Genomic DNA, 27,778 nt, shown 5'->3' on the forward strand with positions numbered 1-27,778 from the left:
TCAGACCTTTCTCTTTAATTGCAGTAAGTCCGTGTCTAGTTTTTGTGTCCTTCTCCCTGTCCTCCCACCTTGCATGTGCTGGAACACTCTCGTTAGCTAAAGTTGCCATGTAAACTCAAGTATAAAGAACATATTTACTGAGTGGTCCTGTCTAAACTCCATGAGTGCTTCACCCCTTGACTTATACAAGAATTTAAGAGGTGTTGCCTGACGTCTTTTCCACAGTCAGTGCATTTCTTTTGAACACATTGTACCTTTGGGGGTGGAAAATGGGAGATCCCACGGAGACGCCAAGCAAGGGACCAATGGCTTCTGGTTTTATAATTACTCAACAACTGAACTACAATTACCACAGCTCAGGGAGATAATAATAAACAGAGCTGCCATCAAATTAAGTAATGTGCTTCCCATATGTCTGCACTTCTTTTATATGCATGTGTAAGCGGAGGGAGAGGGGCAGGGAGCATTCATATCAAGTGATAAATAACAGCCCCTGGGGGTTCTTGGAAAACAAATGAGATAATTATGGAGAACCTAAGTATCATTATTATGATTATTTATTATTAAAAGCTATGCAGTAAGAAAAAACAGCATCAGGTGATTATGGCTATGTACATAGAGAACTTTCAGCATTTAATGTAAAAACTTCCCTCATGTCAAACCAATAATCACCCTTTCAAAATGATGCCACAGAGAGTCATATATATGGAGTGTTGAGTATAAATCTTTTGATTCCCTGCTGTAATGTGCAAAGTGTCGCCTCTCACATGAAGGTTGCTGCTGCAGGACCTTGTGGCAGCTGAAAAGCACATGTTGTGCTTCCCCCACCTTCTCTTTCCCCTTTCCTTACAGTTTCTCAAAATCTCTCTTGATAAATGTCTTCAGAAAAATATTTTATGAGGTGCTTACCTATAAAAATATATCTTTCAAGGCCATGTACACAATGAGACCTTAAACACTAACCACACACAAGAAACACCATTCATTTGGTCCAGCATGGAGATGCTGGAAGAAATAGAAAGCCGTCAATGTTCTGTCAGAGCCAAGGTGGAACATATTAGCAGTTTGTTGTGACTTGATGTTATTCACCTGCTGCCAGGCAGGGGAGAAGCCCCTCGCAGATGATGCCCTTTTATTTAAATGGCCATTTGTGCCTCAAAATATACAGCCTGAAAACAGCAGCATGTGTGATCAAAGATGTGGGACAGCTTCCATATGAAGAAAAACTAAATATGCTTAGACTCCTTGGTGAAAATGAGGGAGTGTTCAAGGTGGGAGATGGCCCAGGTCTGATAATAAATATCAGGAATAGTTTGAAGGAATTACTGGGATTTTTTTTTTAGCATAGCGCAGGGACAAGCTACCAGGTTTAGAGGAAACAAAGCCAAGTAATTTTTAATCCAGCACACAAATATGCTGTAGAGTTTATTCTCACAATTCATAGCAAAGGTGAGGAGTAGAAGTACTTCCAAAAGCAGAAGAAGGCAGAATTAGCAAATCCCATAGCCAACACCTTCACCTGTGCAGTGCTTTTTAGTAACTCGCAGAAGCAGCAGTTCAAGTATGACCCAAAGGGAAAAATTTTCTTTATAAATCCCTGGGACATGCTTCTACTGTATTTAACATTTCCAAAATATTATGGCCATTATAGTCCCATTTCAGGAGCAGCTCATTACAGATTCTCATTTTTATAAAGTATGTTCCATTATGTGTTGGGTTTGCATGGCCTGGTTTTTTGGGGGGCAGAGGATACAGGGGTGGATTCTATGAGAAGCTGCTGGAAGCTTCCTCCATGTCCATCCCTGATGGCTCCAAAGACAGACGTGCAGCTGGCCAAGGCTGGGCCAATTAGAGATGGTGCTAACACCTCTGTGATAACATATTTAAGAAGAAAGAAAAAAGTTGTAATTATACAGTTGTAGCTTCCGCAAGAGAAGAGCAGAATGAAAACATGTGAGAGCAACTCTGCAGACACTGAGGTCAGTAAAGAAGGAAAGGGAGAAGGTGCTCCAGGCACTGGAGCTGAGATTCCCCTGGAGCCCATGGTGCAGACCATGGTGAAGCAGCTGTGCCCCTGCAGCCCAAGGAGATCCATGGGGAATGCAGAGATCCACCCGCAGCCCGTGGAGGAGACTCAGAGTGGAGCAGGTGGATGTCTGAGAGGAGGCTGCGATCCAGTGGGAGATGCATGGAGAGAGGGGCCCTGCTCCAAGGCTGAGCAGCCTGTCCTTGAAGGACTGCACCCCGTGCAAGAGTGACCCACGCTGCAGCAGTTTGGGGAGGGCTGTTGACCATGGGATGGACTCACGCTGGAGAAGTTCATGGAGAACTGTCTCCCATGGGAGCGAGCCCACAGTGCAGCAGGGGAAGGAGTCCTCTCCCTGAGCAGTGGGAGAAGCCACAGGTCATGAACTGACCATAACCCCCATTCCCTGTGTCCCTGTGCCACTGGGGTAGGAGGCAGAGCTGAAAGGAGGGAAGGGTGGGGGGAAGGTGTTTTCTGATTATCTTGTTCTGATTTTGCTAGTAATAAATTCAATTAATATCTCTAATTAGAGACTGTTTTGCCCAGGATGATATTTGATGAGGGATGTCTCCCTTATCCTTATCATTGTTAAATGGAAACCTTTATTAAATTTTCTCTCCCCTGTCCAGCTGCAGAGGGGAGTGAGTGAGTGAGTGGCTTTGGTGGGTGCCGGGCATCCGGCCACGGTTAAGCCACTACACATTGGTTTTAGCATGTTTTCTATATTACACTTGAACCTAAGCAGCCTGTGATTGCCTGAGAGAAGCAGCTTTATTTACTGTTAGAGCTCTTCACTTCAGAAGAAAATTTCAAGATGTGTGACTTTCAAAGGAAGTCAAATATCAAAGCAACCTGACCACATGTACCCTTCATTCCTCCTTTTCAATATATTGTGAATACTCTCCTAAGTCCTGAAGTGGTTTTTTTCCTACAATAAAAATATTACATCTTTTTCCCCATACTAGTGCACAATCTGCGTGCTCACATCGAATCACAAAATTGTAAGATGTGGCACAGTTACAGCTTGATGCAACATAGCAGCTCAATTCGCCATTTTAGGTGAAATTATTTCAGCTATATAAAACAAGGAAACCTACTGATGAAGCAGATGAGGCAGCAGATGTTTTGTCTTTTCTTGTTTCACAGTACAAACAGCAAAAAAATATTGTCAGCATGGCATATTCTTAAATATAGCTGATTCTATACAGCCACTGCCCTTTGCATTGAGTTTTGTGATGCTGCTACAAATTGCTGCCTCAGTGCTGCATAGTTTGTTTCAGTTGATCTTTAGTTTGAAACAAATAATATGGCAATATCAAAGAAAACAGCACACAGAGGAAAAATGGAAACAGCACTGCAAAGGTGCTATTCCCTGTTCTACTAACCACAGAAAGATCCTTACACTTTTGGGTTAGAAATGTATCCAGTTTCAGACAGGGAGAGAGCAGCAAGGTCTAACATGCAGTAAGTACTTGAATCTTATTTTGATGTTTTTAAGAAGACTGCAGTGAATTAGATTTTTTCAGGTCATAAGAGGAAGAATAGCAGCAGAAAGATGTTAGACTTGCTTAGAAATTCTTGGCTTTCACTTTAAGGGAGTTCATCTACTGTAGTACCAATTTGCTTAGCTCTAAAAAATATGTAAGACATTGGCTTGTTATAGCCAGGTGCAATTTGTCTGTTGCATTTGTGACTTATTTGGAGGCTTTCTTTGACATGCAAGCTGCTTATGTTAGCTAGAACACAGGAACAAGTCACTTGACATTTTGCATAAATATTTCCCAGTGCCTACCTGTGTTTCTTGGAAGGAAGTGATTAGTGCCTTTGCCTTGGATAAGCCACATTAGCTGGAATAGCAGCTGACAGAAGCACTTTTGCTTTATGTGCGCAGAGTATTGCCTCATGTGTCCCAGGAGCACTGGGTCAGTGCAGGGGAGTTCCTGGTCCACCTACTCCAACCATAATTACCTTTTACGGAGCTATGTCAGACTTGCTTGAAAGTCGCCTTTTTTCCTGTCAGACAGACCAAGTGTGGTAGGGAGCAGATGAGGACTTAGACGGCAGAGTTAAGACTCCCTCTTGCACTCCTCTGTCCCTTTTTCAGGTACTTCTGTCCAAAATGTAGTGTCAACCTTACAATGCGAATGCTTCTCTAGTATATCTTGTATGATGTCCCAAAACCAGGATATACTCTTTCAATTGTACCATGAACTAATATCCCATATGCTTTCCACTACCAAAATTAGGCCTTGTCGTTTAGAAGGGTTAACTAGATGATTCCACAGCTCTTCCCAGGTCTAGCTCTCTCCCAACATTACATGTTGAATGGAGGCTGTATTTTCTTTCTGTGCTTTTACAGATGTATGCTGTACAGTCTAATATTAGATAAAATTGGAAGTTCTATATATATCATGGCTTTCTGCTGATAATAATAAATCTAGGGTCACCTGCACAAAATCAGAGCATTCCGCTTTTGGCAATCTTCATGCTACAAAAGAAAGAGAAAAACGCCAGAAAATTATATCATGCATCTACTTGTACATATAACAGCACCAGTGGCAAAAAGCCACATTCTTGCCCTTCTGTATCTCCCAGACACCTAGCTTTCAGTTATTTCTTTTACTGTGTGAGACTGCAGAGATATATTTGTAATACAACAAGCTCTTTGAAATTTTCCAAGTGTGTGCGCATCTGCGAGTAAACATAGGGTAGCTCCTTTACTTTTCCTCTTTGCATACTAATCTGTTTTACAAATGTTTTAAACACGGCATGGCAACCCTTGATGATAAATTCATGGAAAAAATATGACCTGTGGACAATGACTAATGTCCATCTCATGCATTTCTGCCCTATATTCTGTCATATATTTTGCGGGGAGAAATTATCATATGGATTAAGTTAGTAACACTCATCCTCACATTTTTGGGGAATGCTTCCCTTTAAATCATATCTCTTTGGACCCTGACAGGCTTTCACACCTAGTCTTATTTCATGCTGGAACTTCCCAGGGACACATTAGTTGTGCTTCACAAATCACCATGTTTGCTAGTGAATGAAACACTCTAAGCAAGCATTACTTAAATCTTTGAAGGAGCTGGGAGCATTTTACACTTCTGTTGGTGGTGAGTTAAAGGGTCTATCTCCTTGAAGCTTGTACCATATGTTTTGTTCTTAAAGCAAGTATCTTAATAAAGTAGTCACAGAAGATTTTGATTAGTGTAAGATTCTCATGATATCTTTATCTCATAGTATCTTTCCTCTATAGTTTTCTGCACGTAGGTTTTTTTCCCCAAGGGGTACTAATTAGGGATCCTAATAGGGGGTTTTAAGCAATTGCTTTCTTATTTTTATTCACTAAAAATGTGTCTCTTCTCTCCAGTTTAATATATTTCTCTCATAGAAAATAAAATACATAAGCAGCAAGTGTCTCTCCTGTATACATAGACTATAACTTGCCTGATATCAAATATCAGACCTGTATGATCGTATCTAAATGGGGTAAACGAAATTACTTCTGTGAAAGTATGACATTTTTAATCTGGAAATGAACTTTGAAATAAACTAACTAACAGAAAATCAGAATCAGAAGTCTCAGAGACAATAGAGTCTTTGCAGAAAGGCATGACAGCTTATTTCCCCTCAGATAGGTTACTATCATTCCAGTGGCCATGATTTTCAAAACCCTTTTGAGACTTTTGGCTGTAATTTTGTGGGCCTTCAAAGAGTTGAGTGTATCCAACCCAACTGCTGTCTTTATAACACAGGTAGAATAAACCCAGGCAACACCAGTAAGCAGATATTCAAAGTAATGTTATCAGGCAGTAACCCTGAGAGTATGAGACAAGAGCCAGGCTGAAGCAAATCTTACCAGCTCGAGGAAAAATGAAATTAGTAAATTAAATTAGAAAATTTGGCCAGGAGTCCATTTATTCCAACTCATTGTGATGCATTTTCAAGAAGACTTGAAAGAAGTCTGCAGAGGTGGTGCTTGTCAATGGTGTTCTAGTAAGAACAAACATGGATCTTGCATTCCATGAATCATTTCTTGGACACTTCATTGCAACATCCTACGAAATAGCAGAGCACCATGACATAAGGAAATGCCATATAGCCGCATCATTACAGGATCATCCAAACCAATTTCGGCTAATTTTGCGTGTCTCTTCTCCAGTTTTTAAGCTGTCTGTGCAGAAGGTGGTGAGGTTTTTTTCAGAGGATTGCAGCCCTTGTTCCTTAGTGCAACAAGTTATGTCAGCTGGCTGTTGTTGACACAAACTTCCTACACAAGGGCACAAGGTCTTTTAAGCTACTTCTGTTCTTGGAGGAGAAAGATAAATACCTCAAGAGGGCAGTAAATCTCATCTGAAGACAGGCAAACTCTGGAGCTGCTTATCTACTAACCATGAAGGCAGAGTGGACTACTGACTTACAACAGAGAGCTATGTTTCAGACAGCTAAACATGAAGTAAATTTGGCCTGCATCCCACTGCGCACCCAGGTAATACAGTAGGGACAAAGGGGTGGGTGTTCACACCCTGGCTTCTGCATCCAGGCAAGGACAACTTGAAGGCAGGCAATGATTCAATTTTGCAAGGAAGACAGTTCTCAACATTTTCTTGTGAAATTATCGTGTCTCTGAAAAGAAGTACAGAACCAAGCTAAAAGGCAACTGTATAAAAACAGAGAGCTAAATCTCTGGTTTGCACAGATAAAAAAAATATCTGATCTTTAAAGAGGGCTCAGATTGATGAATTTTAGCAATTAAAATGCTCTTATTTGGTGTCAGTTACATTCCCTGCACTGGATAAACAATAATGACCTTCAAACCTATTTGCATCTTTAATTTTAGTTTTATTTATTTGAATATAATTGCTCACATGCCCAAAACTAAATCTGTGAGCTAGGAGGCATAAGCATGGTGTTAATCTGGGAAAGCAGGTAATCAGCTCAGTAAAACAAATGAAAAAGAAGAGAGAACAAATCAGTGCCACTTCACCAAGAAATCTGGAAGTTGCAGAAATATGCTTTGGGCTGTTTGGTGTGTAAACTGCATGGTCATTGTAAACTAGCATACAGCATAACTTTCTGTCTACCCTTAAACACATTCTTTGTCACCGTAACAAAAGCCACAGCTGTAAGCAGTTTATGCTGCAATTGCTTGATCAACAGCCATTGGAATAAAAGTAAGATGAGTCCTCCTTTGTTGCCTCAACAGCCCTCACCTCTGCTACAAAAACGCTCTTTAACTGGCAGCAGACGGGCTTCTTCACAAGTGTTTCTAATTCAGCTAAACATCTTGATAGGAAATGTCATAAATTACACATATGAGACTGTCAGTAGAATTTTCAACAGAAGTAACATGAGTTCATATTGAAATAAAATGAGAACCTTGGACAAATTTCTGAGCCTATAAATGTTCAACTTCACCTACAATCCCACTCACAAAGACATTTGGGAAAACTTTGATGATCCCAGCAAACATGTGATTGGTGAGAGAGGGAGACTCATAGACTGCAATTTCCCTAAATCTTGCACTGTAATCTTCTTGCACTTTCCACAAGTGATTCCACTTAGGCTTTTCAGAAGTGATAAAATGTATCACATATGAGCTATTGTGTCCGTTTCCTGAATACTCATCTCAGTCCGGAAAAAAAATTCTCTTTGCACTTTGATATTTATTTCCAGGTGTACTTATTTCTCTGGTAGGCATTTGAGATCTGGGTGCTGAGAAGATGCATGCATGTACTTAACGTTATATATGTGAGTACCACCATTGATCTCAGCAGGACTACCCTCTGTCTGAAGTCAGTGAGACTACTCATGTCTGAAATTGGGCAAGTAAATTAAACCCTTTCAGGATCAGGATTAAAGCAGACAGTTTTTCCCTTTAATAGTGGCGAATGAAAAAAAGTCTGGTTTTCAGACTTTCTTCACACTTCTGTTAATCAGAAAACTATTTCAGTTCAGAGACTAATTCTGCTCTATTTTTCCTGCAGTTGTGATTGGCATTTTTGTAAAACCAGGTTCTTGTTTTAACTGCAGAATCTGCTAACTTTGAAGTATTGTATGCTATCATGTAGCCACATTTTAGAGGTGTTGATTGGTTTCCCGAGAAGTTAAGTACGTCGACTGCATGTGGTTCTTTTCTATTTTATGGGATTCATATGCCCCACTACTCACTTTTATGCCTCTGGTTCTTCGTTAAGGAGTGTGATTAACATCTATCATTGTCAAATTTGCATTGAAATAGAAACCATTGCTTTGAAGCATCATGGATTTGAACTCCATGTTCTGGAACTGATGTGATTCTACACACACCACTCATCCTAACACGGTTTCAGGTTAAGGCCAGTTGCTGCATATCTATAACTCACAGTTTTATCCACCCTTTTAACCTCTCTGGAGTGCTCCTTCAAACCTCTGCTCTTGTGCTTTGTCTTGTTGGTCAGCTAGGCATTCTCAGTAAAGTACAGCCAGGCTTAAGCAAATGCTGCTTTTCCTTCCCATAACATCAGCAATAAATATAAAAACAACTAGGCAATTTCAGTCAACATATAGCTTATATTAATCAGAAGGAAAGATTTAAGAAAAAGGAGGTTATAAACCAACAAAAATCTGTACTCATGTCCACCTTAAAATAAGATGGGATACCCAAGGAAAAGCCTGGTTTCTTCACACTGCGAAGAAATGTGAGAAGCAGTTCAACAATAGTCCTGTGGATGGAATGGGATGTTTTTGCTGTCTGTTGTGCTCTCCGTGCGTTCATAAGGTCACATTTGGTTACAGTCAAAGAAGCAGGGTTTCCTCAAATAATAACTCATATGTTGCAACCTCCACTTCCAAAGTGTTTAACTCTGAGATGTCCTACCTTTACTACATACTACTAAGGTTTTCTGCTTATTCTACCAGCAGTCAGCAATTAAGTACAGATATTCAATCAGCAACCATTCCAGTAACCCAAACACGAGTCAATAGTACCAAACTAAGCAACAAAGTCCAAATATATGTTTAAGTATATGCATTTACATGTATCATTCTGTGGCTTGTAATGCTAATTCTAATTTCCTATACTTCTCTCTAGCCAAGAGTTTCTTTTTCCCGTGTTCACAGAGAAAATTATATCAACTGCATAATAAAGTCATGATGGCATTCTTTAGGAGTAACTGAAATTGGATGCTCTAAAACCATAGATAAATTGAATTAGACCCATTGCTGTGAAATTGCTGAATCAAATACCAGCTACAGAAATGTCTCCATTTTCACAAGAAAAGGGTCTGGCTAGTATTTTCTTGCCAGTCTGGAAATACTCAGCCTGAAGTGATACTTTAAAAATTGTGACTTTTTTCCTGGTAAATAACATTCAGGGAGATCCCAAATTACTTTATATAATGGGTTCATATAAAAAAAAGATTAAAAAATTTTAAAACTGTTGTCTACCTCATTACTATTTTCAGTACAGTCCTTCTCAATGATTATTGAAACAACCAGCATGAGACAGAAAGCAAATCCAGTGAAGACAGATGGATTGGTAGAAACAAGTCAAGGAAACAGTTTTAGCCTGTTTCCTGAGGAAATGTACTTTTATGTGCCTCTGTTCATCTGCCTGTTTGTACCTCTGAGTACTGCGACCTTGCCATTGCTTGTCAGTTTTAGCCAATGTGCAGAGGACATGATGCAAAATACTTTCATGCATCTTCTGTAAAGAGACAGTAAAATAGTGGGGAGAAAGCAATGAGTCAGAGGCTACAGGCTTTATTTAACCCTGATCTGTCCGCAAGGAGTCAGATGGGTGAAAGATACGAATATCCCAATGAGAGAAAAGAGCCTTGGTCAGTGTTTATGCTTCAGAAGGCATCAGACAACTCAGCTTTGAGGCATAAATTCATAGGTGCCCTATTTTTCCTGTTTTTTCTGAAACTACTTTTTGGTCCATCCATTAATTATCTTCAGGAAAGCTGATCACTAGCATCAAGTTTACTGCAACAAACACAGAGGCATGTACAAAGTGACTCACTGGTGAATGGTTGGGAATACACTCCTACACAGCTTTTAAATGTTGCTACACTGTTAGTGATTAGAATTGTCATAATAGTACTTCAAAATTGCTTATGTTTTTGCTTTTTACCAGCGATTACAGGAAAGATTCAGAAAATGCATAAAAATTTTTATTCCTCTTCCAAGGAGGCAAAGAGGGCAAGAGGTGCCAGGGACGTGTAGAGATGAAAAGAGATTTCTTCTACCTTCTCTTCAGTTTTGTCACCAAATGACAGCAGGTCCTGGAGTTAGTAGTAACTACTACAAAAACAGTAGGAGCAATTATATTAATAATTAATAAATATACCATTACCTGAGAACTACACTGGGAAACAGAGAACCAGACATCTTTACTGACATAACTCAGTATCAGAGCAAATAATAGGAGTGAAAATGCTCACCTCTGTCTCACCTTCTAAACAATAGGCTGTGCTCTTTTGTGCTTATCCATGTTCTCAGCTTTATGAATACATTCTATATAAAATTGCCAAATCACCATATAGTTAAGCAATTCCAGGTTCATGTTACAGTTTGCACTGTGGTTGGAAAAATATTTTCAAATACTGCTTGAACTTACAATAACTCTTCAGAACTTGTTTTTATACTTGACTGTGGCCTTTTATCTCTTCCTAGTGCAGACAAGGACCTGACTCCATTAATCTGCAACTGATTTGTGTGATGGCAACATTTCCAGCTGCACAAGTGCTGTAACATCTACACCTAAATTAGCTCATGAGTCAACATATCTAGCTGGGTTATTACATGTATTGCATCCATTATCTATAAATGAAATACAGCTGCGTTGTCTGTTGCACCATTTTAAAACATCTACTTAACGAGCCTTAGAGCTCAAAAAGATTGGGAGCATTTGATGACACCAAATACAAAAGAAACCTAATCTGGTCCTGTATTATCCAGCTGTATTTTTTTCTTCTGGTAGAACCTAATCAGGTGTTTACCATAAATATGGGCAGTACTTCTAGTTTATTTGCTAAATAGGAGTCGGACACAGGAAGCATGCCTGGGTCACAGTCAAAGGCTTTCTCTTGCAAAACAAGGTCACCCAGGTCTTTGTGACAGACACTTGAATTAAGAAAAGCTTTTTTTTCCAGCAGTTCAAGATCAGGCTGACATTTTGATGGATCCTCCTTAATCTTTTTCACATTTTCTTTCACTAAATTGGGCAGCATCACCATGGCCTAGCAGTTTCCTCATTTCTGGGAGGAGGGAGAGGATGGGAATTATGGGAAGAGGGAAAGATGGGATTGGGGGCTGGGAAGTTGTCTCCATATTTTCAAAAGTTGAAAGAATCTCCAGAGGGCTCCCAAATTGCCTGTATACTTCCTTATGTGCAGCGTGTCAGACACCTGTTTTCAATTGCATTGACAGATCAGAAGATCCTCCTCCTTGGAGTCTGCAAGCCTGGCCGTAGCATATAAAACATTCCATGCATATGGCTGTCATTTCAGTTTTCTTTGCAAATGATTTCTGTTCTGTGTGTAGGTGAGAGGCTTGTTTGAGGCCTGCTTACATCATACCTATGGAACTTGATCCCCACTGTAGGAAATGCGTACAGAGGGCATTTGTTTAAACTTTTGGTCAGTGGGGGTCATTCTCATTGTAAATGGATTTTCACTCATAAACTCTGTGAGATTAGTTTAAGTCCTCACTGGAGACCCCAGCTTTACAGAAACCGTGCCACATGAAAGCAAGATGACTTCTCATTTGAGCTTGTCACCATGCAACTTCCAGATGCCAGCACATCAGCCAGCAGCTTTTGTACAACTAACTGTCACAGCTGCAGCAAGGAGGGCTGGGGAAATTCCACATTACAAGGAGCTGTGATACATCCATTCCTGGGAAATAGCTGTTTCAAAGAAAAAGTGGGATCACCAGAAGGAAATTGACCCTTTTGCTCACATGAAGGTGGCCTTATTGCTCCTTATTTTGTAAATCCTAATGTCACAGACCTGGAGATGGAGCCATGCTGTTGGGTTAAACCTGAGTTCAATTTCAAACATCCACATTTGTGGGATTCTAGAGGCTAGAGATTGACCAAGTTCATCACTGAGATATAGTTTGGGAATGGAGATCAGTCACTTCCTCCAAGGAGGTGGAAGGAAAGGAGTAGGAGAAAAATGTTTTTGAAGGATGGGTAAACAGTGAGTTAAGCACGTTGTTCATTCACAAAATATCACAATAGACAATGAACTTGACTGAGGAAGCAAGTTATCTCCTTTTCCCCCAGGGAAGTACATAATATGAAAAAGTGACCCAAGAAGATGAGTGTGGCTCAGTGAGCAAAGAAGCACCGCTGTGTGTGTGTCTGCCACACTGCAGGGTGTGGCTGTCCATGGCCACTGCAGCTGCCCAGCAGCAGCACCCTTCAGTGGCACCCCAGGACCTTCAGGGAAAGACTGCTGCCATGGTGCCCTGAGGCCATGGCAGGAGGAGGCTGTACCATGCACTGAAGTCTCCTCATGGACCTGAGATATCTCAGAGCCCATGTCACAAAGCAGGTGCCTCCAAGGCAGAAAACTCCATGCTACCAGCTACAGCCCCTGTGATGGTGTCCAGCCACCAAACAGCTGAATTGCCATCTTGTAAGCAACCTTTTTCAAACTATTGGAGCCTCAAGCTGGTGGGGCCAGTGAGGGTGTGTAGAATCGCAGAAGATGAGGGGCTAATGTGTGTGCCCGAAACACTGACAGCACGATGGCTGTGGAACCAACCGAGGATGGTTGGTAATAATTGTGAGAAAGAACAGGATCTTTCTTTCTTGCTTTGCTTCTTTGCTTCTTTGCTTCTTTGCTTCTTTCCTTCTTTCTTTCTTTCCTTCTTTCTTTTTCTTTCTCTCTTTCTCACTTTCTCTCTCTTTTTCTTTCTTTCTCTTTTTTCTTTCTCTCTCTCCTTTCTCTCCTTCTTTCTCTCTCTCACTCCTTCTTTCTCCTTCTTTCCTTTCTCTCCTTTCTCTCTTCCTCTCTTTCTCTTTCTTTCTCTCTCTCTTGCTCTCTTGCTCTCTTTCTTTCTAGTTCTTTAATTCTTCTTTTCCCTTTTCTCTTCCTTTTCAGCCTATGCCTTCATCCAAAGCCCACAGCTGTGTGCTTACATAGTAGATCAGCGACTAACATACCCATTTCCATGCCAAGTGTGCAATTTACTAATAAAACTTGGTGATATTTTTGTGGGCTCTCTGATTTTAGTAGGTCTTTTTGACCACAAGCATTTACAAATTTTGGGTGCTTCCATTCCCCTAAGGGGATGAAACACCACAGGGGGTGCAGAAAAAAAACAGGCCAGGAGGAAGAAGTACAAGAGAATCTAGATGTCATACTCCAAAATCAGTCAGAGCAGACGGCCAGTTCAGTGGCTTTCTCCAGGAGACAGGTGGCCTCCCACTACCTGCCCTAAGCTTGCCACTCACCTCACTGGGTGCCCAGGCCTCTGCTAGGACCCTGGGGTTACTCAGGGTCCCAGGCCTCCACAGAGTGGCCTGGGGTGCCCAGGAGGAGACATGCACCACCAGTCCCGGGATTCCCGTTTGCACATGGAGGAGAGGGCGAGGGCCGCTCTCCGGGGTGCTCAGGGAGTTTTTGTTTATAGTATCAAACCATCCCTGACGCTTACATTCCTCTGGACAAAGGCTTTCACACTTGAGACCCCCAGTGTTTTCCTTCCTATTATCATGATTACAGAGCATGTAATCCCCTTTCTCCTCTTTTTTTCCTTCATTTGATCTGTCAGCAAGGAGCTGTTTTCTTTGCTCCCCTGGCCACTCTGCCCCTCCCAGCCCCAGCCATCTCTGGAAAGCACACGCAGGCACACATGGCCTTTACTGTAAGGCATCCCTCAAAGCAAGAAAAAAAAACGAGATCAAAAAGTCACAAGTGTAGCAGATGTCAAGTGGTCCCTCAAGACCTCTACTTAACCCCTTCCCCAGGCTTTGCTGGACATTAACAAGAAATCAATCAGTAAGAAAAGCAAAGCTTTTCTAAAACTTTACTGTGTTTTATTACAAATCAGGGGTCAGTTTATTTATCCCAATGCCTTGCCCAACTTCAGGAAACATTTAATGAACTGGCTTAAAACCCTGGCTATGAACACACTTTCTACTAATTAGGGTTGTTTATGACTTTATGTAATAAAGTTTGACATTGCGAACTGTGAACGCTTTTTACAGTACTTCCTTCTCTTTCTATCCCTGAAATGTCATCTAAAACCAGGTGTATGAAATGTCTGTGCAGCAGTTAAGCAATCAATGCCTCTTATCTAAATGACAGAGATGTATGGGGCATTTAAACCCTAATGATTATAAATGGGGGAGAAAATAAGCGTGGAGGAACTTTTCCATCTTTTTCCTCTAAGTACAGTATGCCTTGCAAATTTATCATATTCTCCACAAGCCACCTTAGGATTGCCTATTCCTTACAAAATGAAAAATTGCAAACTGTTTTGCAGAGGGAAAATAACTTCTCAAATTGCAGCTTTGTCTGCAGTTTGGGGAACACTGCCCAAGTTAAAACTGAGGAAAAAAAAGTAATAAAAAAACAGTGAGTCAGCCTGAAAAGGTAGAAAACTTTGAACAGTTTGTTGGAACAATCTGTTGAAAAATTATTTCCCTGTGAGCACAGTGGGTTTTCAAAGTCTGCAGAAGACTGGAGAGGAGGCGGCAACAGTTCTACCTATGTATTTTATTCTGAATCAGTTTTGGTTTACAGCTGCTGGTTCCAGTTCTGAAATCAGTTTTACCCTGGCAGACCTTTTCACCTAGGCAGAGATCCTGTGAGGGCTTTTCATCTTTGCACAAGATGTAACTCCCCCAGTTAGATCAGATTGCAGGATCAGGGCCTGAGCATGAATACATCCAGTCCTCACAGGAAATGCTTGGCTCAGCCAAAGAAGTGTAACTCAAGAAAAAGCACTCTACTTCATGTGGAAAAAACAGCTTCACTGAATATATAAATCTCTTGCATTCTGTCACTGCAACCAGCATCTGCAAGCAAAAGTGACATTTGCTCCTTCTCTGACATGCCAGTTTCTCTTCCAGGATCATCCTGGAAGAGTAAAATTACAACCAAATCCTGCACAGGTACAGAAGTCTGTAATTATGTCTCTTCATGCATGACTGGCATCTTGATTTTGTATGATGCAGTTTGATCTTTATCTGCCTGATTAGAGGCAAAATGAGAACAAGAGCATGACCTTCATCTCTACCTTTCCACCCCCAGCAGACTGAGGATTTTCAGCCCATGGTCTGGCTTATCACTGGTGACCCAGCCACTTTCCAAGACACAATAGTGGAAATTTGTTCAGGCGTGTCCAGGAGCTGCAGCACATGTACACTTTATCTTTTCATGCATCACAGCCTTATGCCCTTGGAGGACATGAACTGCACCAACACACACACACGAACACATGCAGAGTGCATTCACTGACAGATCTACCTTCAGCAGGTCTGCATAAGGCAAACCCTCTTCCCTTCGTGTTTTCTTCATAACTGATGCCCTCCACTAAACTCTGCTTGTGTGCAGGATGAGGACAATGAATTTCACACATTGAGGCATATACTGGGAGACACATCCAGACAGAGAACTGAAGGTGGAAACCTAGAACGTGTGAGCTAGCAAGGATTAGATCCAGCATTATGGACCCAAAACTCAAGAGAGTACAGGGTGACATGCAAAAGGGGCAGGTCAATGTCAAAATACAAAATCTTCAGCTGCAGTAGGTAAAAGGACACACCAGGCTCAAGGGTATGTAGAACGGTGTATATCTCTGCAAACATTCACCTTTTCATGAGCTCTGGGCTAGGGTTGACAATTCTGGGATACTCAAATTAGTTATAAATGTGTCTATGGATCCAAGCATGGACATAGACTGGATTTTCAAACCAGAAGTATCTGTCTATCTCTTTCAGAGGTCTGTAAGTACCTCTGAAAATCTGGCCCTTAACGTCTGGGGTCTGTGGAACATGGAGCCCCATTACTGAGAACATTCAAAACACTTCTATTTAGGACAAGCAGGGCCAAGTCTTGTTTTCTGTATTTTGTTTTTTGGTTGGGGTCTTTTTCTAAAATTGTTCTAAGGACATCTGGAACATAGCTGGGATTCTCAGTGCAATGCTTCATATAGCATTATATATTGTTCACTTAGCTCCTGTAGCTAAGGAGTATTTTTCTGTGTCATTTATAGATAAAATACTATCAAGTAAAGTCAGTTTCTCTTTTTTCTTGATTTCCAAAGAGGATAAAAATATAGTGCAGTTGCAATTAATCTTTTTTTTATAAAAGATGTTTTACCTTTCTTTAAGTACTTCCAGTATGGCATAAGGGGGGAAAAAAGAGAAATAGTTTTCTCTAGTGCTACAGGATTTTTCTCTTTAATCAAAAGCATTTGATGGCTGAACATTAATAACATGTTTGTCAGTAACAGTAGTCTGGTTCAAACACCGTTCTTTGAACTAGAGTATCATATTTGGGTACATTGCAAGTCCTCAGTGATTTTTACACAGCGTTTTATTTTACCTTTTCCTTGTGTCAAGAGATTCAAGTTACATGTGAACTGACAGACAGATGCAATAGATCCTCTGCAGAGAATAATGGTAGGCAATGGGTTTTGTAACTTTTCAAAGTGGACTGCTATATTTCAAGTGTCTAACCTGGTGATGAATCTGCTATCATTTACCATTAAATGCTTTGGTCTCTGCTTTCAGATATGCTTTTTGTTTCAGCCTTGTCATGAAATACAAAGAATGACCAGTTTTGCTTTTATTAAAATCCATGCCAAAACTGTAACAAGTTCCAGGACAAGCAGGACAAAACCCAAAATAAACTTATGAAATCATGTCACATGGCAACCTAGCCATAACCTGGAAGAGATATGATTGTCATGAAGATCTTCCACAGCCATCAAAGTCTGGAAGGATCTCTAACTTATTATGTCTGGCATTTGAATGGAAGCAAATAAATATTTAACAGTTTAAGAAGATGTAGGCGTTTGTGCCAGATCCGCACAGGGTATCAGGCTTTGATCTTTGAAATAAAAGAATTATTCTTAGTTGTCAGGAAAAGTTATTAAATTTTTTTTTTTAATTTTTTAGAAGGGTGGGAAATTTTACAAATATTTGAGAGAGTTTGAGATCATTTTGGTTTGTCTAATGTCTCTGATACTGGCATATACAATGCAGAGAAACGACAGATTGATGGTCACCACAAATATCAAAGAATATCACCTGCTGGCCCAAATATGGCATACCCTTATGGTGTCAGATTCTACTTGTGCTTTTTATTATGGTTTACTTTAAAAGGTCAGAATAGACTGAGAATCCCAATGAAATTCAATCTCTCCATTTAACAAGGAATCTAGTAAGATGCCTTGAATAGGATAGGAAAACTGTATTTTGAGGACTGGAGTAATCCCAAAGGAATCTTATTCGGGCCACAGATGAAATACAACTGACCTGATACTTTATTCATAGTCAAGCAATATTTTACTTCTTATTTTTAATTAAAATTGTATTTCTAAGTGTTTCTATGTATAGACATAGGATTCGTGAGAGACATCATAGAGTAGTAGGAACAGTGGTAAATTCTCTTTGCACAATGTTTTATATATAGATATAATACAACAAAATATACCTGTCCAAACTCAGGAAAGCAGAAGCCTTTAACAAAAAATGCACTTCTACAAGTAGCAATTTATTTGCCCACATATCTCCTCTGCGAGATATATGAGGAACAAGGGAATATGATCTCATTGAAGAAAGAATGGTTTCCTCATCCAGATTCCCGTCAGCACGCAAACCGTAGCCTCACATTTCAGAATATTAGATTCAGTCCCACAGAACAATATGCCACACAATAGTTCTTCGTCAACTCCTCTTTACCAGAATGCCAAGAAGCTGTCCCATTTAACACTGTGACAAGATAATAGCTTCACATACTCTTCTCCTACCTCTGATGGAGGTGTTTGCCTTCAAAACTAGTTGGCTTTTTAGTGTACGCATGAAAATATCTGAAAAAAAGTTAGAATCTAAGACAAATATCTCCCAAATTTTAAACACCATTTCTACTGGGGGGGGAAAAAAATCATGAGTTTGGTTTCCAGTGTGCTTGCTTTCCTTCACCTGGGACAATGTCACTTTCAAGAGTGGAGAGAGGACTTCTTTCACAGATAATCTTTGCAGCCTAGAATTAGTCCTTAGACACTGTTTATTTTTGACTCTAGTGAATGCAGTTAGTCCCCCTGCTGTCATAACCACCAAAACTGCATGCAGGTTTTTCCAAAGAAAGACAATAGTCAGGTCCTGTTTGCTGGGAAGTAGACCCATGACTGCTGACAAAATAAAGGCAGCCCTGAGAAAAAAAGTTAGGTTTTAAAGTTACACGTGAGATTTCACTTTTCAGCACACTCTGCAACAAAAAACAGAACCATCAGAAATGTACGTGCAATAAAAGGCAATATGTTCTTACAGCGTCCATCATTTCTGACAGGAAACCTACAAAACCCATATCCCTTTTCTCTTTTCTGCTCTCCGCCATCAGCCATTCCCTTCAACCACAGGTGAAAACCCTTGAAGTGTTCTTGAATTATTTGCTAGCATGTGCTGCCAACACCATATTTTTAGGAGAAATGGTTTCTGAGAAGCAGCTTCTGCAGCAGCCTCTCACCCTCTGTGAGAGCCCCTCAGGAGGGTATTCCTCTGCCATGTCCCTACATTAACATCAATGAGATGATAGGAGGAGTGAGATCAGGAGATACTTTAGACTGCTCTCCTTGGCTGACATACTTCAAAGCAATCCTAGACTGAAGCATTAGGATTGTCTACTGAAAAATGTAATTCAGGGAATTGTGACCAGGTCCCTCAGTCAGCTTCATGCTTTTCCCTGAACTCTGGCGACTGAAATCTGGCGACAAGTAGCAATTCAGTCTACTGTGTGTGATGGAAGCAATGATCTTCAGAAGCAGAAGCAGGCAGCGGTTCAGTTGCCAAAATAATTTTCTGATGGGTCAGTGTAAAATACTTCAGTCAACTGCCTTTTAAATGAATTCTGTTGCTTCCACCTTTGCTGTTCTTTCGGCTTCAGGTTCTATGTCTGTTCCCAGACAAGTCAGCACAAAAACAAGCCCTGTCATGTTTTGCAGCACCTTCACATATCCCAAGCTGTCTCCCAGTGGAAAGAGTTAATATTCTGTGGGTGAACAGCAAGAACATCTGAGCTGAGTGGTCGGGGATGGCAATTAGGTCTCCGGAGAAGTCATTGTAGCAATGATAGCATTCAAGTCTTCAGAAGACTTTGCAAGCAAATTCCAAGCTTTGGCTAAAGGAACAATAATCTCTAAAATGTAGCATAAATACCTGCCACAAGGCCCCCAGCCTAGTCTGATTTTATCATAAATCTATCCTGTTTGGACTGCAGGAGGCTGCAGAGTAGACTTCACTAATAAGAAAAATCATCACATTTTCTTGACTAAAACCTAAAGAATTACAGAAAACATACTTAAACATTCATTCCTTTGTCTCAGCACAGAATAATTTTCAGCATAACTTTTTAAAAATCTTTTTAACTTGTAAGCAGAACTTAATTTCAGCCTTGGGAAATCTGATGGGATTTTCTCAGATTATTGATGAAAGTGTTGTCAGAAATGGAGTGAACCATGTGACATATCCAACTCCACCAAAAGAGCTTTCACTAGGCTTATGAATTTAGGTGTAGCAGCTGACAGTGAATTAATAGTGCTGGAAATCATCTACTTTCAAAGCAGGAAGCATGGTGCTTTTGTTAGTGTTGGCCCTACCTTGGACCTTCATCTGGAGCTTACTGAACCAGCTGCATGGGGAAGAGCATAACTCTGTGCCTGTGTATTTAATCCTTACCCTCCTGGGGCTGCCTCAGACACCAATTAATGCTAACTCTGCATGGACACTGACACCTGTTCATTGGAAACTGGGGTGATGTAACCAAACCCATTTTTTGCTCAGATTGCGAAGACTTTTGGTGTTGCTGATCGAGACCTGAAAAACTTACTTTTCTATAACTGCCTCTTTTACAATTGCTTTTGAGTTTCTTTCAGTTGGGATTGTTTCTGGTCATTATTACACCACCTTAAAATCTTACAATCAGACATGTGCATACTAATAGCCAGGAATTCCGAAACACTGTTTTCAAGGTTACAAAGGACAGTGTACACGGAACAAAGAAGTAGAATCTATGCAGTACACTGAGGTTGCTCTCTGTCTACACTCAGGACTGGACGTGGAGTTAGAAACTCCATTATTGCTGATACATGAAATTCAAAACTGAGAACACTGAAGGAAACAAATCCAAAATTTAAACCATAATCACACCAGCTCTTGGACATGAAATATAATGTATTCAGCAGCTGCACGTTCTTCAGGTTGCACCAAAACAGCTGCAAAATAACTGTGTGCCTCAGTAAGAGTGAAATCCAAAAACAGAGCTGTCTGCATCTTAACCATAATGTACACATGCCGTCACATATGCTACAACTGCACTTTTCATCAGCAGCCAGACAGAAGAATCGATTATTTCCTAGAAGAGATCTGGACATATTTAAAACACAGAAAAAAATGCTGTTTTCAAGAGCTTTCTTTTCAAGACTTACAATCAAATGTCTAACAAAACAACAGGCTTGTGCATTACCAAACTGCATAAAAATGACTGACTTCTGCAACAAGCAGATTCCACAGGACCCAGCTCTTCTTCTGGAGGAAGAACAAAGGATACAGCTGTTTCAAGGATAGTGTTTCAGCAGACTTGTCTGCATCAGCAAGGAACTCTGGATCAGACTAGTGTTTATTTTACTTACACCCAACTGCTAAACCTAAGCAAAGCTGGCACTCCCCTAATTCACAAGAATAACAGTACAGAGAAAAGCAGAAATTGCAAAGGGAATGGGTCTCTGTAACTCTGCAGAAGGAAATGCATAAATAAAAGACAAAGGATGTAAATGATGGGCTAGCAAGAATCTGAGGACAAACTTGTATGAGGTAAAGATTTGCAAGTATGCAATTCTATCATTTTACATTTTATTGGAATGGGCAGATACTAGAGGATTTCTTGTAAGTACATCACACCTGCAGAGGGAAAACAGAATATAGGGTAGTATCCCTATATAGAAGATAAATAAGAATAACATTCTGTATAAAAGCCCTTAAGTCTTGATATCCAGCTTTCCACAAGAATACATCAAACTGGAAAACCATAGGTTCTCTACATGGACTAAAAATGGACCTGTGAGGGAAAACATGGAGACAGGTATGCTATAGACCGAGACAGTGGGAATATAGAGCAGCAGTGACAGGTATTGGCTGACATTGGAAAGACTTCTACAATCACAAACTGCTTTCTTCTCACAGAACAGTTATTCAGACTGCTGGCCAGTGACAATAACCTGTGCTGGTCACAGACAGAAAGCATGGAACCAACCACTCAGCAGTGCAGGAACCAAGGCAAGGCAGACATCTTTTACCTGAGGACAGTTTGTGCAGTGCAGCAGAGAAGGGCTCCATCCATGTTCCATTTTTACCACACTGAAGACATTCAAGGGCCAAAATATATCAGAAGAAATATCAGTCTGTCATAGTTTAGTAACAGTACTCCCCAGTTTAGTACTTCCACTGAAAAGAACACCACAAACCATTACCCTCACTGCTCCAGTGGGAGACACAAAAGGTGAATTATTGGATTATAGTTTGAGATAAGAACAATTTACAGGAAACAGCAATGAGATGAAAAACCAAACAGTAAAAGCAACAATAGTGATGACAACAGTGTACAAAGGAAAAGGTGAACTGCATCACCAGCCTAAGACAACAGACAATGGTGGGTAGACCCTATGCCCACCACATTTTCTCACAACCAGAAACCCCACCCATCTTTTTCTCCAAAGTGAGAGTCCCTCAGTTTCACCCCCCAGCAGCGATACGCACGGTATAGAATAACAACAACTACAGACACTCCCACACGGCTCCAGGCTCCACCCCCTCACCGCTAATGTGGAAAAATTAACTCCGTTCTGGCCGAAACCAGGACACAGATAAACAAATATACAGAGTCAAAGAAGGTTATGAAAATGAGCTGAAGTCTTCCCAGAAGTAAAGTTTGGAGATCCTTTTGCAAACAAGTTATGCAGGACTATCTATGCAAATACATAAATTACAACACTACAATGATGGATCACTGTGTCTTAATGTGACATTACCAATTAATTTCCTGCCCCCAGTGCTAAATCCAAACCGTTGACATGTAGGGTGGAGAGAAGAGTACCATTGTGAAACACGCTCAGCAGAACCCCAGCTGATAAGAAACCAGACTCTATTAGGATAGAACCACATGTCATGAAACCACAGGTGCAGAAAAAACACTTTGTGATGACAACCCGCTGTCATCACAAGACTAGCACCCATTACATCCCCCATGCCTCCTGCACAGAAGGTGGAAATACAGGGAAAATAAATGAACTCACAAATAAATAAGGTGAGGGAGTGGTGAGTGTGCAGAAAGAAATGTGATTTTGGAACATTTTGCATTAGTTGACTGATGACATCAGATGTAAAGAGCACAAATAAAATGCTAACGAGGTTAGAAGGCCATGGATATTGTAGTAAATTTTGCTATCTCAAATGAATGTGGCAAAAAGCTGTTATGATGGACAGCTTCCTGAAGGAGGAGGCAGAAGATGATACATATGGTAACATGAAAACTCTCTTCAGAGGAAGTACTTAACAAGATAGACTATGTGGGAAACAGACTAAAGGCTGAATGTTGCATTTTCTTGGCTTCTTCTCTTTCTTTATTATACATGACAGAAAATGGAGAATGCTGCTCCCACTGAGTGCAACTGATCTCCAGAGATCTCCTCGGGTACTTACTGGAACAGCTGTAGCTCAGATTGCTTGTGTTGAGGTTAAAAGCTAAACAAGATTCTGACTTTAAAGACATATCGGAAAATACGCTTGGGCAAAACAGAGTTCTCAGGGCTAACCAATGACTCAAATAATTAAGGTTCTTCTTGGAACAGTTCATAAAACAATTCCCAGTTTTTGTCTGACAAACTTCCTTTGTCACCTGTGGTTTTTGTTAGTTACCTTCTACCCTTCCAAGAACAAACTTGTACTTTCTGCTTGTCATCATTAAGTGAAATGAAAAGCTTTTGTTAACCACTTTGAGTTGTTTGACTGTGATAAAATAGTTTTGATTAGAGAATGTTTTATGTTACTTTCCAGAGTTTATTTTTCCTTTTAAAGGTAATATGAAACCATAGGTTAGATTTAAAGTTTTCTTAAGTAGTCTGTCTAGAGGTAATAGATACTTTGGTGAAGGAAAGGCTATCTGTCTTCACTTGCATTATGCTTGTTGTTTGTCTTCTTCATAACATGAAATGCATTTTATCTGCTTTTTCCAATACCATCAGCAGTCACAACTTGCCGTTGACCTCTTTAAGATAATTATATGCTTTTAATGCGAGCTTTGTAATTTCCTATGAAACAATAGAGCTGAACTACTTTCTGGTTCTGCTCGGGGCGGGGGATTTATAACACCCCACAGGCTGCAAATACACATGTTCATAAGCTTTACCTGGAAATGGAGAAACCAGGAGTGAAAAGTCTGTAATGAGAACTGCACCCATCCCAAGCAATATCATTCAGATCCAACCTGTAGAAGGGGGTGATGGACAAAACAGAAGAGATTCAAGACAGAAGAGAAGGTTTATATAGGATATTTTTAAAGCTAAACTGTTCCCATTTTGGGAAGCTTGGTGTTTTAAAGCTTGGTGTTTTAAAGAGTGATTAACCAGCATTACTGAAAACTATTGTTGGTCAGGCATATCAAAGGAGAGGAGGCAACTGTAGATGAACAGCTTAAAAGAAATATTCAAACAGCAACCTCAAAAGTTTCAAGGCATTTTAAATTTTCCATCACACAGCATGTACTTACTCCTCAAGGATTATGTTTAAGAGAAGTTGGAAAATACAGGGCTTGAGATATATGGATTCCTTCAGCATACATACATGAAGAAAACAAAAGAATGTTACTTTTTGAAGACTCACAGCAGAGATTGAAAAAGCAAGAGTGAATTTCAATCACTATCAAGAAACTAGTTCGACATTGTTACAGATCTCTGTGGGGAGGTTCCTTGCTCTTCAATGTCCAATGGGCAAGAAAGTGATTGTCAAGGTGTGGTCTAGGGGTTGTACCTATGGAAACCTAATGCCTCCTTTTCCTCTTCTGTCTGAAGACACTCATTCCAGATTTTTGAAGGTACTGCATGGATAGAGGTACTACTTCCACAAACTCAGCTGCTGCTTTTCTGCTCCATACGCCAGTGGAAAGGGGAAGAACCAAACATATTATATTACCATGCTATTTGTGTCTGGATCTGTTTTAAAACAGATAATCAATACCAACAATTAATAAACAATGTGTATTTTGTCTCTGTGTATGAATTCTTACATAATTTACAAACTTGCTAATTCTTAGTTTATATTTTTTTAATACAAAATGTCAGTGCAATAGAAGCCAGACATAACTGTGCATTGGAATTTTCCACGGTTGAAACAAATAAATAATTCAACACATTAAAAAATAATTCTAAGAAAAACCCAATGCTATTTTTAATGTGGAATTGTTTGGGGGTTTTTTGTTTGTTTTTATCCTTGAAACCGTACACCAGAAAGTAGGTAGGGCCAATATGGAGACACATGGAATAATACAGATTGGATGGGACCCGGGCTACTTGTGATCTGATACTCTGCTCAAAGCAGGGCCAGTTTTGAAGTCAGACTGCTTGGTCCTACAGAGTTTGTTATATCTCCAGTGACAGCAATTTCATCATCTCTCTGGGAAACCTATGGATTAAAAATGCCTGATCCTAATCTCACCTCATTTTATCTCCTTTTTTTCAAGATCAGTCACAAATATTCCTTCTCTTCCTTTGCTGTTTCCAAGTTTGGGGGGTTGGTTGGGGTTATTTTCACTGCACAAGTTAGATACACTGTCAGGCTATTCACTTTCATCATTGATATGGTACCTTTATAAAACAGCCAAAACCATACCATGATCTTGGCAACACTGATATAATTAGTTCAGGGAGGTGAATCAGGACTGTCACTTTTGCAGACTCATTATATTTAAATCAAGGAGCATTCTGCATGGTTTTTCCAAAATTCACTAGCACCTAAGTCTCTCTGTTTTGATTTGCTTGGGCCATGCTTTTCTTTAATATGCAATGGTGTGTTACCGATAATGATGTCAAACCAGTAGCTCCGGGCCATGCAGCCTTCTGCTTTCCCTTAGAACAACTATACTGCAACTAGAAAGGCTATCACAGAAGTGTGCCAGCCAGGAGAGTGACTGACGTCAAGAGGAGCAACCTCTGTGTTCAGTCTGCATCAGATCTGTCAGTTACTCTGCAGTGACCAGGAAGAATTTGTTGTAAAAATAACATTTGTGTACTATAAACTGGGGAGGTAAAAAAGAACTTAAGTTCAACTGCAAACACACTTCCTCATGTGTTATCTTAAATTAAATACCATAGAAGTTCTGGAAACACACAAGCAATTAACTTTGTGTTTCCATAAACACTACAGACACAATATGAAGGATTGTGGCCTAGGCTGAGTGAGTATTTTTAGTTGAAATCTAAACCCACTTAAACCAGTTGCATTCAAATTAGCCAGTTCACCATGTATGTTCTGGTTCAAGGCTTCACTGCACCAATGTGATAAGGGAGCAGTTTTCACCTGGGTGCTTTTTCTCCAGCCACTCCCTCACCACAGCTGTCACCATCACCATGTGCTTTGTACTTCCACACAGCAGAGCTCACCATGGCAGAGAAGCCAAGAAAGTAGAACAGGTTAGGGACTCCTGCCCAGGCTTTCTGCAGCATGACTGGCAGCATGAGCCAGGGGAGACCTGACCCCTGGGGGGTTCATGGGAGGGAGCAACAGTGCAAGGAAAACTGCACATCAACACCCAGAGCCAGACAGGCTGGGGAATCAACAAGGCATTGCATGGGTGACATTTTCTGGTGGTTGAAAAATGAAAGCAAAGTTTGAGAAAAGGCAGCAGCATGCTGAAATAAAGCTGCGACAGAGGCAGAAGAGAAAGACAGGAGGATGCAATGGTGTTCTCAGAAGGAGAAAGGGATGATGACAGACTCAAAAGAGGGAGCAAGGACACAGAGGTGAACAGAAGGAGTAGGAAGCAAAAAAAAAAAAAAAAGAAAAAGAAAACAGCAGAAATTTAGGCCTTATGCAAACTACCATAAGGTCACATTGGCCTGGTTGTAAAGGGTCAACAGCAGGCAAGCAACATCAAGGCCAGCTAGCCAGAGATATTAGTGCTTGCCTTTGGCATCAACCTGGGCTTTGAAAGTCACAGACATCACTGAAGGCTACACATTTGCTAAGTAGCCCTAATGAGGCCCTGATATTTTAATGACATCTTTCTTAATGTCATCCCAGCAAGTTAAGGGTACCAAAGGTCTGGAGTAATCCCCAGAACATGTGAGTGAGTGTGTTTGTGTCTACATACCTCTACAGTGCCTGAGACCTGCAGCTAGTCTTGCTTCTACTGCAGCAGAATACTTGGCATGTTTATTCCTTTCTTTGGTCTTCTTTCACTCCTTTCCACTTTTAAAGACCATCCTTCTAGCTCTGCTTGGCTTCTAAGCTATTTCCCACATGCTGCTTCTGTGATCTTTCATTATTATTTTTCTTCTCCTTCTCCCTAGGTGCCATACTATCATGTTTCTTTTTTTTATTTTGTCATTATATGCCAATGACTGGCACCTCTAATCCCGCATTCATTCCTCTGTTCAGGACTTTAAACACTGCAAAGATGGGGCACTCTTCAAATCCCACTACTGTTTATGGGAGCCATGCTGTTCTAAACAAAACATGAAAAATGATACTCAGAAGACCTTGATTTTATTCCAACACATCATTAACTATAACTGCGAAATAGTCAAATGCATTAAAAATGTGAAAATGTGATGTAGCAAAGAAGTTTACTAACAAGGGAAAAACTGACACTAGTCATAACTTCAGTTGAGACTTGAGTGAGCTAACTGGCAAAACATTCTGATTTATTTTGCACAGGGAAAATATGATCACTGCATATTTACAGCAATGACTGAAGGTAAGGTCGTTCTGTAAAGTGCTACTGAAATGTATTTCCTTCATTTCCTTGACAGCAAAAGGAAGCAATGAATGCCTTAAACCACAGAAAATATTTATAATATGAAAGATAAATGGAGGTCACATTCATTTACTGCAGCATGCAGAGTGGCCTATATTTTCCTAGGTTCAGCTAGAGTTTATGGGAAATTATTTTGGAGGTTTTTCTCCTGGGCTGTGCAGCAGGCCACTGCCAACTGGGCCCTGCAGTGGTTGCCTCACAAGGATGACAATCTGGTGTTACATCTCTGACAGGGATTACTTGTGAAAGAAAAGCACAGTGCTGGGCTGCTGAATGGTTTTCCTGCAGCAATTCATGACAGTATTTTTTCCTAGATGGGGCTCTGAGCAATCTGGTCGAGTGAAAGATGTTCTTGCCCACAGGGGGCAGAGGGGGTGGATCTCTTTAAGATCCATTCCAATCCAAGCCATTCTGTGATTCCATGATTTTCACAAGAGGAAAGCCTGTATCTTGGCTCATTAAGTCATCTACACACTGAGGAGCAAGAGACGAG

Source organism: Corvus cornix, chromosome Z (assembly GCF_000738735.6).
Source record: "Corvus cornix cornix isolate S_Up_H32 chromosome Z, ASM73873v5, whole genome shotgun sequence".
Taxonomy (NCBI): domain Eukaryota; kingdom Metazoa; phylum Chordata; class Aves; order Passeriformes; family Corvidae; genus Corvus; species Corvus cornix.